This window comes from Hylobates moloch, unplaced genomic scaffold (assembly GCF_009828535.3).
Source record: "Hylobates moloch isolate HMO894 unplaced genomic scaffold, HMol_V3 SCAFFOLD_15, whole genome shotgun sequence".
Classification (NCBI taxonomy): domain Eukaryota; kingdom Metazoa; phylum Chordata; class Mammalia; order Primates; family Hylobatidae; genus Hylobates; species Hylobates moloch.
Genome location: NW_026652290.1, coordinates 77,119,082 through 77,133,889, shown reverse-complemented (window position 1 = coordinate 77,133,889; position 14,808 = coordinate 77,119,082). Strand labels below are relative to the sequence as shown.

The 14,808-nt window shown below is 40.3% G+C and overlaps 1 protein-coding gene across 5 annotated transcripts in view; it reads right to left on the bottom strand.

Moving 5' to 3' along the window:
• The window catches only part of FBXO11 (F-box protein 11), a 100,861-nt gene that overhangs the window by 48,191 nt on the left and 37,862 nt on the right, over nt 1-14,808 (bottom strand). Inside the window, exon 1 of one of the 5 annotated variants that reach the window (XM_058428786.1) lies at nt 441-458. The exons of the other annotated variants lie outside the window; for them this stretch is intronic. The gene's annotated coding sequence lies outside the window, so the exon portion shown is untranslated. Of the gene's footprint in view, nt 1-440; nt 459-14,808 lie in introns of those variants that run through there. 5 annotated transcript variants of the gene reach the window in all.

Below are 14,808 nucleotides of genomic sequence, written 5' to 3'. Positions count from 1 at the left end.
AGCTGGAACTACAGGCGCCCGCCACCACGCCTGGCTAATTTTTTGTATTTTTAGTAGAGACGGGGTTTCACTGTGGTCTCGATCTCCTGACCTCGTGATCCGCCCGCCTCGGCCTCCCAAAGTGCTGGGATTACAAGCGTGAGCCACCGCGCCCGGCTTTTTTTTTTTTTTTTTTTTAAACCTACCTATCTATACCTTTATTCACGGTGGTCCTAATGCTTAGAACACCCCTCTCTTTTCTCTCTACTTAGTGTTTACTGTTCAGTCAAATCTCATGTTCTCTATTAAAGTTTTCCACAACTTTCCCATCTTAGACTTATTTGTAATTACAACTTGTAAAAAGTCAAGCCAAATATAGAGTATTAGAAAGAAAACTATGAATACTGGGGGTAAAGTGAATAAAATAAAAATAAAAATAAATAAATAATAGAAAACTGTACCTAGCTGTATGACTGGACAAGTCAATTAACCTCTCTAGAATTCAATTCTTTGCCTGCAAAATGAGAAGGACAAAGTAGATCAGCAGTTCTCAAAGCATAAATTAATTAGAATTATGTGGAAGTTTGGTTAAAACAGATTGCTGGGCTCCACCTCCGTAATTTCTGATTTAGAAAATTACGGAGGAATGAGAATTTGCAAAGCTAACACATTCCCAGGGATGCTGATGGTGGTGGACCACTGTGGTAGATCAGGATCACGCTTTGAGAACCATGGGAGTCAAAGAAAAGTCTTTGAATGCCAAGGTAAAAGAACTGATCTTTATTCTGTTTTGTTTTGTTTTGTTTTTTAGTGGAAAAATTTCAATTACTGTTGTAACATTCATCAAAACTTTTATTAAGAGATGGCTTTGGCAGCAATGTGCATATAAGAAACTAAGGCACAATAAAAAAGACTCCTTCAATATCAGCAATAAATTAGAAAAAGGCCTGGATTCGGGTGGTGGTAGTAAGAATAGGAACAAAACAAAATAAAAACCGAAAAACATTACAGCTCAGTCACTCACCCCTGCTAATGTTTTTGCCATTATCCACAGCAAAGTTGTATATATATATATACACACACACTCCTAATAGCTATAAAACAGAACATGAAATCAGGAATCACTTTCTAGAATTGTGAGATCACTATATCATTTTTAGGGATTTAGTGTTCAAGTTACTTTCTTAGTACATTTCAATTTCCAATGTTTAAAAATAAAAATTTGGGGGAAAATGACAGACTGGGTAGACTCATTTTTTTTGTTTGTTTGTTTTTGAGACAGGGTCTCACTTTGTCGCCCAGGATAGACTGCAGTGGTGTGATCACAGCTCACTGCAGCCTCGACTTCTGGAGCTCAAGTGATCCTCCCACACCTCAGCCTCCTTAAGTAGCTGGGACCAAAGGCGCACGTTTGTTTTTTGTAGAGATGGGGTCTCACCATGTTCCCAGGCTTGTAGGTAGACTCATTTTATCTCCAAGACTATTTAATGTAATTAGTAAGAAAAAAAAAATATATAAACCCCTACAACAAAGAAAACAGGATGGACACCATCAGTGTACATAAGAAATTTCAACAGATTTCTGGAACACACAAAAATAAACGAACGTGGCCAGGTGCAGTGGCTCACGCTTGTAATCCCAGCACTTTGGGAGGTCAGAGTGGGCTGATCACCTGATGTCAGGAGTTCGAGACCAGCCTGACCAACATGGTGAAAACCCATCTTTACTAAAAATACAAAATCAGCTGGATGTGGTGGTGCATGCCTATAATCCCAGCTACTTGGGAGGCTGAGGCAGGAGAACTGCTTGAACCCGGGAGGGCGGAGGTTGCAGTGAGCCGAGGTCGCGCCATTGCACTCCAGCCTGGGCAACAAGAGTGAAACTCCATCTCAAAAAAAAAAAAAAAGGAATGTTGCCTGGTGAAGCAAAGCAGAAAAAGCTATATTGCCTGGTAAGATATAGATGAGCCTACAACAGAAGACAGAGATATCAAGTTCCTTCAAAACCTGAGCAAAAGCCAGGCATGGGAGTGAACACTTGTAGTTCCAGCTACTCAGGAGGCTGAGGCAGGAGGATCACTTGAGCCTAAGAGTTCAAGGCTGCAGTATGCTATCACTGTATTATGCACTCCAAGCCTAGGCAACCAAGTGGACTCCTGTCTCTAAAGACGAAAAACAAACAAAAACCTCAGAGAAGCTTTCAACTCGGAAAACGCAAGTACAACAAAGGACACAGTGATATGTGGATCTCAAAACAAGCCAAATCTCCTCATCAAACCACCAAACAAGCATAAAGGTAGATTAAAGAAATTGCGGCCGGGCGCGGTGGCTCACGCTTGTAATCCCAGCACTTTGGGAGGCCGAGGCGGGCGGATCACGAGGTCAGGAGATCGAGACCACGGTGAGACCCCGTCTCTACTAAAAATACAAAAAAATTAGCCGGCCGTAGTGGCGGGCGCCTGTAGTCCCAGCTACTCGGAGAGGCTGAGGCAGGAGAATGGCGTGAACCCGGGAGGCGGAGCTTGCAGCGAGCCGAGACTGCGCCACTGCACTCCAGCCTGGGCGACAGAGCGAGACTCCGTCTCAAAAAAAAAAAAAAAAAAAAAAGAAATTGCCAGACACACAGAGACTTATAAAGTTAATCTTCTCCATAATCTTTCTTAAGAAATTACCTGAAGACATATTTCAGCAAAACTAAGGAGGAAACACCAAAAGAGGAAGACACGGTATGCAGCAATTAATGAACTATCTTAGGAAAGCAACAAAGAGAAGGAATCCCATGATAAAGGGTATAAAATAGGTCCAAAGAAACCAGTATACATTGGAAGAGGGCTCTGGGAATGAAATGTCCTTGAAAAAAAGTTACAGATTAGATAGTAGGGAACTTGGAAAAACTTGAGGACATAAAAGGCCGTAAGTGGTATGTAAAAAAGAATCCATCAAAACAGCTAGAAATAATCTTTTGAGTGGCCTACGGACAGTAGTATCAGTTAGTGGAGAATGAAACATAATTTTAGCACACATTCAGCACTACAGAGGTAAAATGTCCATACTCATAAGGTGAACATTTACTTTTTAACTTCAACAATCAACCTACATATAAATCAATGAAGAAAACTTCACTAACAATAGGATAATTACGTTATCAACTGTGATAATGAAAATGTAGAACTGAAACAGCACAGTGTCAAAGGCAACAACCATGAATGTCATAATACAAAGGAGGGAGTCTAGATATTATCCAAGTTGAAGAAACATAAAATTAAGCTTTAAGTATATGATTTAAAGCTATACTGGGATGAGTTGGATGGTAAGAATGTTGTATGTAGACCATTACAGCAGAAATCAATAGACAACGTTTAAATGTGATAGTGGGATAAACTTTGAGCAGCCAATATAGATATTACACTATTTATGCACAGAAACTCATCTACTTTACTCAAAGTTCACCACTCAGGATCTTTACTTTGCACACAATTGTTTTAATTAGGGCACCAGATTCCCAAGCCTGCATACCTAACAGTGCATGTGGATTTATTAGAGATTACAAAATCAGTATATAAATTGCCCCATAAACAAACAAGATGCTATTTGTTTGGAGAGAAAAGATATACACAGCCATGAATGAGCAAAAAGGTTATTTTTTTTTTTTAAATCAGCAGAGACAGGGTTTTGTTTTGTTGCCCAGGCTGGTCTCAAACTCTTGGCTTCAAGTGATCCTCCTGCCTCAGCCTCCCAAAGTGTTGGGATTATGGTCGTGAGCCACCATACCTGGCCAGTAATTTTATGGTCTCATACAGACATATATATAACTATACTATATATACAACCAGATCATGTGAGACAAGACTACAAATATAAAATAAGATGCTGTATCTGCAGTGCAACTGATCTACATAGAAGCTTAGAAAATCAATAAAAATTATCATGGGGGTAGATTTCATAGCAGGGATAGGGTTGTGGTTTAGGGGTAATATAAGGACAGACCATGAAAGATGAAAAACTACATGTTCAGAGAGAAGGGACATTAACAAATGAGCAAAGCTAACTCAGGAGCTTTGTCACAAGAAGCCATAGTAAACTAGAGAAGGAAATCTTCAGGAACTCAAAGTCAATGAATGAATATACAAAACTGGCAGACGCAGGACTACAGAAATATTTTTTAGGCAAGCCTGTTTCTTACCACCAAAACGACAAGATAGCCTTTGCAGCTGGAAATACAAGAATCATAAGGGAGATGCAGCAGACTTTTAAAAATCGCCATTATTTTGTGCTTTATATGGGCAAATATATATATATATATACACACACACATATACATATATTTCAAATCTTTACCAAAGTAGATGAAATATCGCATTAAAGAACAGCAGATGGCGCCAAAATATCTTTTTTAAAAAATCATTGCCTTGGGTCACTATAAAAGAGCGTAAACTAGAAAAAAAAAATACAAATTATCCAAGTTTTCTTTTTTTTTTTTTGAGGCGGAGTCTTACTCTGTCACTCAGGCTGGAGTGCAGTGGCACGATCTCAGTTCACTGCAACCTCCGCCTCCCAAGTTCAAGCAATTATCCCTGCCTCCCCCTCTCAAGTAGCTGGGATTACAGGCATCTGCCACCATGCCTGGCTAATTTTCGTATTTTTAGTATTGACAGGGTTTCGCCATGTTGGCCAGGCTGGTCTTCAGCTCCTGACCTCAGGTGGTCCACCCACCTCGGCCTCCCAAAGTGCTGGGATTACAGGCATGAGCCACTGTGCTCGGCCCAATTATCCAAGTTTTCATGTAGTAAATCTACAGACTGATGTCAATAACAATGTTCTAAAGCATGAGTACTTAATGAAAAACATAATACAGGCCTGGCGTGGTGGCTCACGCCTGTAATCCCAGCACTTTGGGAGGACGAGGTGGGCAGATCACCTCAAGTCAGGAGCTCGAGACCAACCTGGCCATCATGGTGTATCCCCGTCTCTACTAAAAATACAAAAATTAGCCGGGCATGGTAGCACATGCCTGTAATCCCAGCTATTCAGGAGGCTGAGGCAGGAGAATCCCTTGAACCTGGGAGGCAGAGGTTGTAGTGAGCTGAAATCGTGCCATTGCTCTCCAGCCTGGGCAACAGAGTGAGACTCTGTCTCAAAGGAAAGGAAAGGAAAGGAACGGAAAAGAAAAGGAAAAGGAAAGGAACGGAACGGAATGGAAAGGAAAGGAAAGGAAAAAGAAAAACATAATACAAATGCAAAACCTGAACTGACTTATCTAGAAAAAGGGTCGGGCGCAGTGGCTCATGCCTGTAATCCCAGCACTTTGGGAGGCCAAGATGGTGGGATCACGAGGTCAAGAGTTCATGACCAGGTCAACATGGTGAAACCGCGTCTGTACTAAAAATAGAAAAATTAGCTGGGTATGGTGGCACGCGCCTGTAATCCCAGCTACTCAGGAGGCTGAGGCAGGAGAATTGCTTGAACCCGGAAGGCAGAGGTTGCAGTGAGCAGAGATCGCGCCACTGCACTCCAGCCTGGGCGACTGAGCCAGACTCTGTATCAAAAAAAAAAAGAAAAGAAAAAGTATTAATAGCTAGAAAATTAAAGGAATTCATATCAACATTTACTTCAACTCTTAATGGCACTAACAGAACTGATGAGCAATACGGGTAATTTAAAGCCACTCTTCAGAGATATGTATTTCCTTTCTTGATCCTAGGATGCGATGTATAAGCAGAAACACTACAGTAAAATGTACCCAACTAATCTGAAGATCATCCAGAGTTCAAAATATTAAAATACAAAAATAAAAAATGAAAAAAATTAAGGATTTAGAGAACTTGTGCCAAAGTCAATGGTTCACTTTTATTATGATATTGGAGTTAAGACTGAATTGAATTTCAGATGTCTTGGAGGATTTTTTTAAAAAAGATTAAACTAATTTCACCAATTGGTGCTGTGAAGAGAGGTGGGGAAAAACTTGGCAAAGATTTAAAAGTAACAGGCTCTAGATGATTTACATACATACACAAAAAGAGTACATTTTCATAAATGGATGAGATCTCAAGAAAGATTCTCTTCCAATCCCTTGTATACAAATAGCTGAAGCTTTACTCTTGTCTTTCTCATTTGTAGCCCTCAAAGTGTTTTCACAGTTACGCTTTCAAGGTAGCCGGGGGTTTACACCCTTCAAGCACTGAAACAGAATTTTAACTTTAATCATTTTGATTAAAAATATTTTCAAAGCCAATTATGTTGTCTTTTAAGACAAAAATATTCTTAAAATAATATTAATACTTTCTTATTATAAGATAATCGTTAGGATCATGAAATAGTCTCTTATTTTGTGCTAGGATGAGACCTGAGATTCTGAGGCCCCATGTATCAGTACAAAGCCATTTTCTAGAATCAGTTATCCTAAATGCTTAGCTTGAGATTCTCATGAAAAGTTCATAGACTTTTCCTCCCTTTCTTGCTGTCATGTTGCTGTTTCTAGCTGTCCATGGCCTAACTATAAAATCCTCTCTTCTCTGATAAACCGATAAAATAAGCTTACTACACATGTCTGTTTTTAAAGTAAGAGTAAACAGGCACTAAATGAGAGCTTAAGAGATTTTTTTCCAAGAAAGAACATGGGTTTTAGAACTATGCTATGTTGCTCAGAAGTCTTTATTGCTTCTGTTTCTTAGTGTTAAATGAAACTGCTGGGCACTTTATTCCAAATAGTTAAAACTACTCATTTTTATCACTGTGCCTTGACTAGCTAACTCATTTGCCAGAGAGCACACAACCAGAGAGAGAATCTCCAACAGCCAGGGCATGAGAAATTGGCTATATTTCACATGGCTGGCTAATAAATGTAAACAACAATTATGAATCTAAGTTTTCAATCCTTAGCCTTAAGAATTATTTTACCCTGGGTTTTTTTTTTTTTTTTTTTTTGGAGACAGAGTCTTGCTCTGCCGCCCAGAATGGAGCGCAGTGGCACAATCTCGGCTCACCGCAACCTCCACCTCCCGGGTTCAAACAATTCTCCTGCCTTAGCATTCCAAGTAGCTACTTGGACTACAGGCGCATGCCACCAGGCCCAGCTAATTGTTTGTCTTTTAGTAGAGACAGGGTTTCACCGTGTTGCCCAGGCTGGTCTCGAACTCCTGAACGCAGAAAATCCGCCTGCCTCGGCCTCCCAAAGTGCTAGGATTACATGTGTGAGCCACCGCGCCCAGCCTACCCTGGGTTATTAACTAAGGCTAATCAAAACTTTTCCCTGCAGGAGAGAGAGAGAAAGAAAGTCAAACCGAACAGTCACACAGAATCTGTGTTCCACTGGAAAATAGGAAAAAAAAAAAAAATTAGTTGTTTTCCCCTATTTTTTTTTTTTTTTTTTTTTTTTTAAGACGGAGTTTCACTCTTGTTGCCCAGGCTGGAGCGCAATGGCGCAATCTCGGCTCACCACAACCTCCACCTCCCGGGTTCAAGTGATTCTCCTGCCTCAGCCTCTGGAGTAGCTGGGTTTGTATTTTTAGTAAAGTCACTACGCCCAGCTAAGTTTGTATTTTTAGTAGAGATGGGGTTTCTCCATGTTGGTTACGCTGGTTTCGAACTCCCAACCTCAGGTGATCCACCTGCCGCGGCCTCCCAAAGTGCTGGAATTACAGGCATGAACCACCACATCTGGCCTTCCCCTATTTTTAAGTCTTAAACTGGGAAGTGTAGCCGTCCTCAAACTGAGTTGTACACTGAATCACTTATGCATCTTGTAAAAACATATACATCCACACTTCCTATGGAGTAGATATTGTAATTGACTTCATAATATTCATTCTGTCTCATATGAATAGTCTGACCTTTTTTTTTTTTTTTTTTTTTTTTTTGAGACAAGATCTTGCTCTTTTGCTTAGGCTGAAGTGCAGTGGCACAATCATGGCTCACTGCAGCCTCGATCTCCTGGGCTCAAGCGATCCTTCCACCTCAGCCTCCCAAGTAGCTGAGCCCACAGGTGCATACCACCATTCCCAGCTAATTAAAAAAATTTTTTTTGGAGAGATGGTGTCTTGCTGTATTGCGCTGACTGGTCTTGAATTTCTGGGCTCAAGCAGTCCTCCCATCTCAGCCTCCTAAAGTGCTGGGATTACAGAAGTGAACCACAGCACCCAGCCCATTTATGGTGACTCCATACCCTAGGATTGACAGGTCCAAGCCAATGTGGCCCAGTGAGACACAAGAAGTTAACTTGCTTGGTTTTGGCTTCTGGGAAAGAGACGTCCTTCTCTCTTTCCTCCTGATAGATACAAACAAGGATGACGGATGCATTATTTATAGAAGGCAGCCATCCTAGGTCCTTAAGGAGAACTAACCTAAGGCCCATGTGGGCACAATGAATAGGGCACAGCTAAGACAACAGCAGAAAATCAAAGACAAAACTTCTTGTCATGTAAGGTTAAGTTGTTGTTTTTTTTTTTTTCTTGAGATAGAATCTTGCTCTGTTTCTGTTGCCCCAGGCTGGAGTGCAGTGGCACAATCTGAGCTCACTATGACCTCTGCCTCCCAGGTTCAGGTGATTCTCCTGCCACAGCCTCCCGAGTGGCTGGGATTACGGGCGCATGCTACCATGCCTGGCTAATTTTTTTTATTTTTTATTTTTAGTAGAGATGGGGTTTCACCATGTTGGCCAGGCTGGTCTCAAACTCTTGACCTCAAGTGATCCGCCTGTTTCGGCCTCCCAAAGTGCTGGGACTACAGAGGTGTGAGCCATCATGCCTGGCCAGTTTTCTTATAGTTTAAGTCAATTTAAATCAGATTTAAGTTACATCCAAAAGCATCTTGAAATTTGAAAAAGCTCCACTGTTCAAGATACATAACCAGGGTTGAAAGCCATTGGACTAGAGCAGTAATAGCCTGAAATTCAAAAGAAATTAAACAAAGGGAGGTGATATGAAGAACTGGAAAGGAAAATGAAAATAAGAATCAAAATCTAATCTGTGGGGCAAACTTGTTTTTTTTTTTTTTTTTTACAGATAATGTCTTGCTATGTTGCCCAGACTGGTCTTGCACTCCTGGGCTCAAACAATCCTCCTGCTTCAGCCTTCCAGAGCAGTTAGGAATATTGTGCCACCACGCTTGGCTAAAAGGGCAAATGTTTAATCATAAAAATGTAGGTGCAAATCTCAAAATATGCACAATGTATAATTCTTTCTCTGGATCATCTTTTAGCAGTGATTATCACAGTACAAGTACATAAATGCTGTATAATAACTGTAACAAATCTAAGAACCATTAGCCCAAAGACTTACAGCAGCTTCAAAAACATTTTCAGCCAGGCGTGGTGGCTCACACCTGTAATCCCAGCACTTTGGGAGGCTGAGGCGGACGGATCACCCGAGGTCAGGAGTTTGAGACCAGCCTGGCCAACATGGTGAAACCCCATCTCTACTAAAAGTACAAAAATTAGCTGGGCGTGGTGGCGTATGCTTGTAATCCCAGCTACTTGGGAGGCTAAGGCAGGAGAATCGCTTGAACCCTGGAAGCGGAGGTTGCAGTGAGCCGAGATCGTGCCATCACACTCCAGCCTGGGTGACAAGCGTAAAACTGTGTCTCAAAAAAAAAACAAAAACACCATACACACACAAAACAAAACGAAACAAGTTTTCCCCTTGCCTTCATATTTATTTCAATATAGAAAATAAAACCAAAACGTTGTTAGGTTAGCTCAACATATAGTAGTCTCAAGTTAAAAATGCTATAGGAGAGCTAATGAGCTAATTATTAAATTAGAATTCTATTTACACTTTCTTGTTAGGAATAATCACTAGTTGATTTTATAAAAGATATTCTGCTTTCAGGCCAACAGAGAAACAGAATTAAATAAAAGTATACTTTAATTTCTGCAAGAGCTCTTAAACAGCTCATTTACATGGCTCTGAAACAACCCAGCTAAAGAAAACTTCAGTGAAATCTATCATCAAATCATAAGGGCATTAGTTTAATAAACTCTTCTTTAAAGAAAGGGTCTACAGACAGCTCCTAATTTATGAAGTACCTAAATAAAAGTGGTAACTTTATTTCAAAAGTTTCCCCTAGTTCTCACTAGACCTAATATTTTGGGGTTATGGCATAACAATTTTTCAAGGAATTGGTTAAATCTGAAGAAGTACAGCATCCTCCTCTAGAACACAAAGGCCGGGTACGGTGGCTCATGCCTATAATCCCTGCCTGAGGTGGGCAGATCACTTGAAGTCAGGAGTTTGAGACCAGCCTGGCCAACACGGTGGAACCACGTCTCTACTAAAAATATAAAAATAAGCTGGGTATGGTGGCACATGCCTGTAATCCCAGTTAATTGGGAGGTTGAGGCAGGAGAATCGCTTGAACCCTGGAGGTGGAGGTTGCAGTGAGTGCCAATGCACTCCAGCCTGGGAGACAGAGTGAGACTCTGTCTCAAAAAAAAAAAAAAAACCGCATAAAGATAAATCGATAAATCTAAAGCTGGATTTAGGGTTTTGCTATTTTAGACAAAATGGTAGTCAACTTACAATACGGCATTATGTGCTGGAATTTTTAATTTATTTCCATTAAAAAGCTGGTAATTTGGTCGTGTTTACAAAGGCATGTGACTTCAATGATCTTCACAGTTATAAGACTAACATAACTATGGCAGTTAAACAGAATCCCTCCTAATTAAATGTTCCTATTCATTAAATAAAAAAAGCATTTATTAAGTACTCATGGTATTTCATGAGAAACCATATAAAGATAATGAAAGAGACAGAAACTACCTTTGAACAACTCATAATTAAAGACAGGAATTGGCTAGGTGTGGTGGCTCACACCTGTAATCCCAGCACTTTGGGAGGCCAGGGCAGGCAGATCACCTGAGGTCAGGAGCTCGAGGTCAGCCTGGCCAACATGGCAAAACCCCATCTCTACTAAACATACAAAATCAGCCAGGTGTGTGTAATCTCAGCTACTTGGGAGGCTGAGGCAGGAGAATTGCTTGAACCCGGGAGGCAGAGGTTGCAGTGAGCCAAGATCTCACCACTGCACTCCAGGCTGGATGACAAGAGTGAAACTCCATCTCAACAAAAAAAAAAAGACAAAAATAAACAAGAATCTAGATTAAATAATGGTAAATAAGAGCCTAGATTTAATAAATTATTTATGTTATAAACAAACAATAGAGGCTTCTGTCAAGATGAATAGAAGTCCACAGAGGTCATGTAAATCACTAACTTACTAGGGCAATGACACATCTATGAATTAGGTATTTTTCACCCACATCAAGTGATAGAATTGAAAAGGAGCAAAGCCTTGAAATTTAGTTCTACTAAATGAATCAACATGTATTATAATAGTCTATTTGTTACGTGAGACAAGAACACTCTTTCCTCATTTATTTGCCAACAATACTTAAAGTAAAATATTAGTGTAAAACTCGACAAGACTTTCATTCTATGTGTACAAACAAAACACCTGGGCACTCGTTAGTTTAAACCTATTTATAGAGTAAAATTTTCTTAAACTAAAAATTTCCTGAACTGTTTCCTGTTTCCACAGGAATTAAGAGAATTGTGTTAATTGTAGATATATATGAACCACAGTGTCTGGCAGGTAATAAATGCTCAATAAATACCTATCAATAAACAAACTGAAGCAGAACCTGATTGTATCTTTGTGACAGAAACTGCTATCACCCCAAATCTATTCACCCCTTCTGTGATAGAACCCAGATTTTAACCTGTGCAGATGAACATCTTGAATAAAGCTCACATTTCTCAGCTGCTCTTATTACTGAGTTGGCCATCTGACTAGGTTTTGGCCAATGGGATACATGGCCAATGGGTATACATGCGTCCTGTATGACTTCTGAGATACGTGAAAGGAAGGCGCCCCTTCTTCACCCTTTCTGCTTCCTGCTAGGAAGAATGTTGGAGAGTGAACAAATAGTCTGAACCATAAAAGCTGTGTTTACGGATTGCAGAGTAGTAAATAAAACAGGGGCCTAGGCCCCTAATGTCACAGTGGAGCCTTCATACCAACTCTAGATGCTTACCTGTAGACTTTCATCACAACAGAGAGGAATAAACTTCTATCTTGTTAAACAACTGTTGTTTTGGGTTTCCTGTCACTCTGGCAGATCTAATTTTAATTAATAGTCATACAAAGTAAAAACTCTCTCTACATTTGTGTAAAAATCTTAAATAAATTTAAGACACTGGTGGAAACAACATGGGATATTATTAGAGTTAACAGAATGTGTTCAAATACCACCCCCAATACTTAGCTATATGATTGTGGGCAGACACTTGGCCTCATTGAGCCTCAGTTTCCACATGGGTAAAATGGCAGAAAAATATTTACTTCTGAGAACCACTGTGAGGATTAAATATGATAAAGGGGGAAAGAAGGAAGCAAAGGAAAAACAAATAATCAGCAAAGATACTTTTAAAAATATTAGCTGGGGTCAGGTACAGTGGCTCATGCCTATAATCCCAGCACGTTGGGAGGCTGAGGCAGGAAGAATCACCTGTGGCCGGGAGTTCAAGACCAATCTGGGCAACATAGCAAGACTCCCATCTCTACCGAAAAAAAATTGGCTGGGCATGGTGGCACACAGCTGTAGCAGCTACTTGAGAGGCTGAAGCAGGAGGAACTCCTGAGCCCAGGAGTTTGAGGCTGCAGTGACCTAGGATCTTGCCACTGCACTCCAGCCTGGACAACAGTCAGACCTCTTCTGCTTAAAAAAAAAAAAAAAGTGGGAAAGGGAGATAAAAATTATTCAAAACCCCCAAATGATGTGGAAAGCAGGTAATTCAAATATACTCTATCTCATCTTTTATGACATACATCTACAAAATGAGGGTGTTGTGTTACATGGTATCTAAAGGTTCTTCCAGCACTAAAAAACTGCATCCCAAAATTATGTGTTCTGTTGCACATATCTACGCTAGAAAGTTTTTTTTTTCTTTTGAGATGGAGTCTCACTCTGTCACCAGGCTGGAGTACAGTGGCGTGATCTAAGCTCACTGCAAATTCCACCTCTCAGGTTCAAGCGATTCTCCTGCCTCAGCCTCCCAAGTAGCTAGGATTACAGGCGCGCCACCATGACCAGCTAATGTCTATATTTTTAGTAGAGATGGGGTTTCACCACGTTGGCCAGGATGGTCTCAATCTCCTGACCTCGTGATCCGCCCACCTCGGCCTCCCAAAGTGCTGGGATTACAGGCGCGAGCCACTGCACCCGGCCTATGCTAGCAAGTTTTCCTAAAACCTTTCAGCTCCATGTCACTTTGAGAAAAAATACCCACCCTCCAAACATACTTTGATAACAGCCAGGATTCTCCATGATGAGTCTTGATCATCTACAGACTACTTTTAAGTATGTAACACTGTTCTGACTCTGTGAAATGTTTTGTGTTCTCTGGCATCTTTTATATGTACTTAAAAACAGAGTTGCAATATCTAAGAATTAAGGCCCGCTGATGATACTCACGACTTATAAATAAGCCACCTGAAAACGAAAAATCTAATTGCTCCCAGGTTCCAGATTTTGTGTAACATTGCTTCATTTAATTAATTGCTTTAATTACTTAATATCATTATTCTCTCTTCTCTTTATTGGTACAGCGTAGTATCGGTCAGATACGCTAGTTTAAGCTGCAGTAACAAATCCCCAAAATCTCTAGTCTAGCTTAAAACAACAAAGATTTATTTGTTGTTCACTTTACATGTTTATCATGAGTTAGTGAAGAGCTCTGCTCCATAGAATCGTCCTCCACTGGAACTCAGCTTATGGAGCAGCTATTCTTTTGAAACACTGCTAGTTGCAGCAGCAGAAATAAAAGAGAGTTCTGGAAGTTCTCTTACTGGCAATTAAATGATTGGCCTGGAAGTGACACACCAACTTCCATTCACAACTCTTTGGTCAGAACTGTTCACACGGCCCAATGACAAACGAGTCAGGAAGCGCCAGATGGAGGAGAGCCAAAAATAATTACTAAGCAGTATAAATGATTACTCTAAGTCCCAGTCTAATGACACATATGAAAAAGGTTAAATAAATGTTTTTAGTGATATAGATTTGAGAAATTATTAATTCTAATGGTCATTTGATCACTTAAGAACATCAGGACCTTAAGCTTCACTGAATTCACAAACATCAACTTCCAGATTCCAGGGGAATCTATATCAAATGCCTGGAGTAAGTCAATAAAGAACTGACACACATTATCTGCATACTGTTATCTATGTAGACATGGATACATACATACATACATATTCTCCTAAAGACATAGTACATTTCCAGGGAAATAGAGATGACAATGTCAGCCCAAATTTGAGGCTATAAAAAAAAACCATTAATTCATCCCATGTTAGTTTCTCATGTCCAATAATTAGAAACAACAATTTTTTTTAAGTCTCTGAATATGGGCCAAATAGTTAGCAAGGGTCATATACTTAAATGCCTGAAGATCACAGGCAAAGAGAGTGAGTGAAGTAAAACATTAATATCAGAGGATGCAGAAAACTGAAGAACTTATGGCCCACACAATCCTTACCCAGTGCAAATCCCTAGACAACTATCGCCATGTTAGAATTCAAGCCACTGTTACTGGATGGTCCAAAAGGTATAAAGAAGCTGGGAATCCAGCTATTCAGGAGGCTGAGGCAGGAGAATCACTTGAACCTGGGAGGCGGACGTTGCAGTGAGCCGAGATCGCGCCACTGCACTACAGCCTGGGGGATAGAGCAAGACTCTGCCTCCAAAAAAAAAAAAAAAAAAAAAGCTGGGAATCAAGACTATGGGAAATCTCTGGAAGCTTTCATGTTCTTCTCATTATTCCTGGGCACC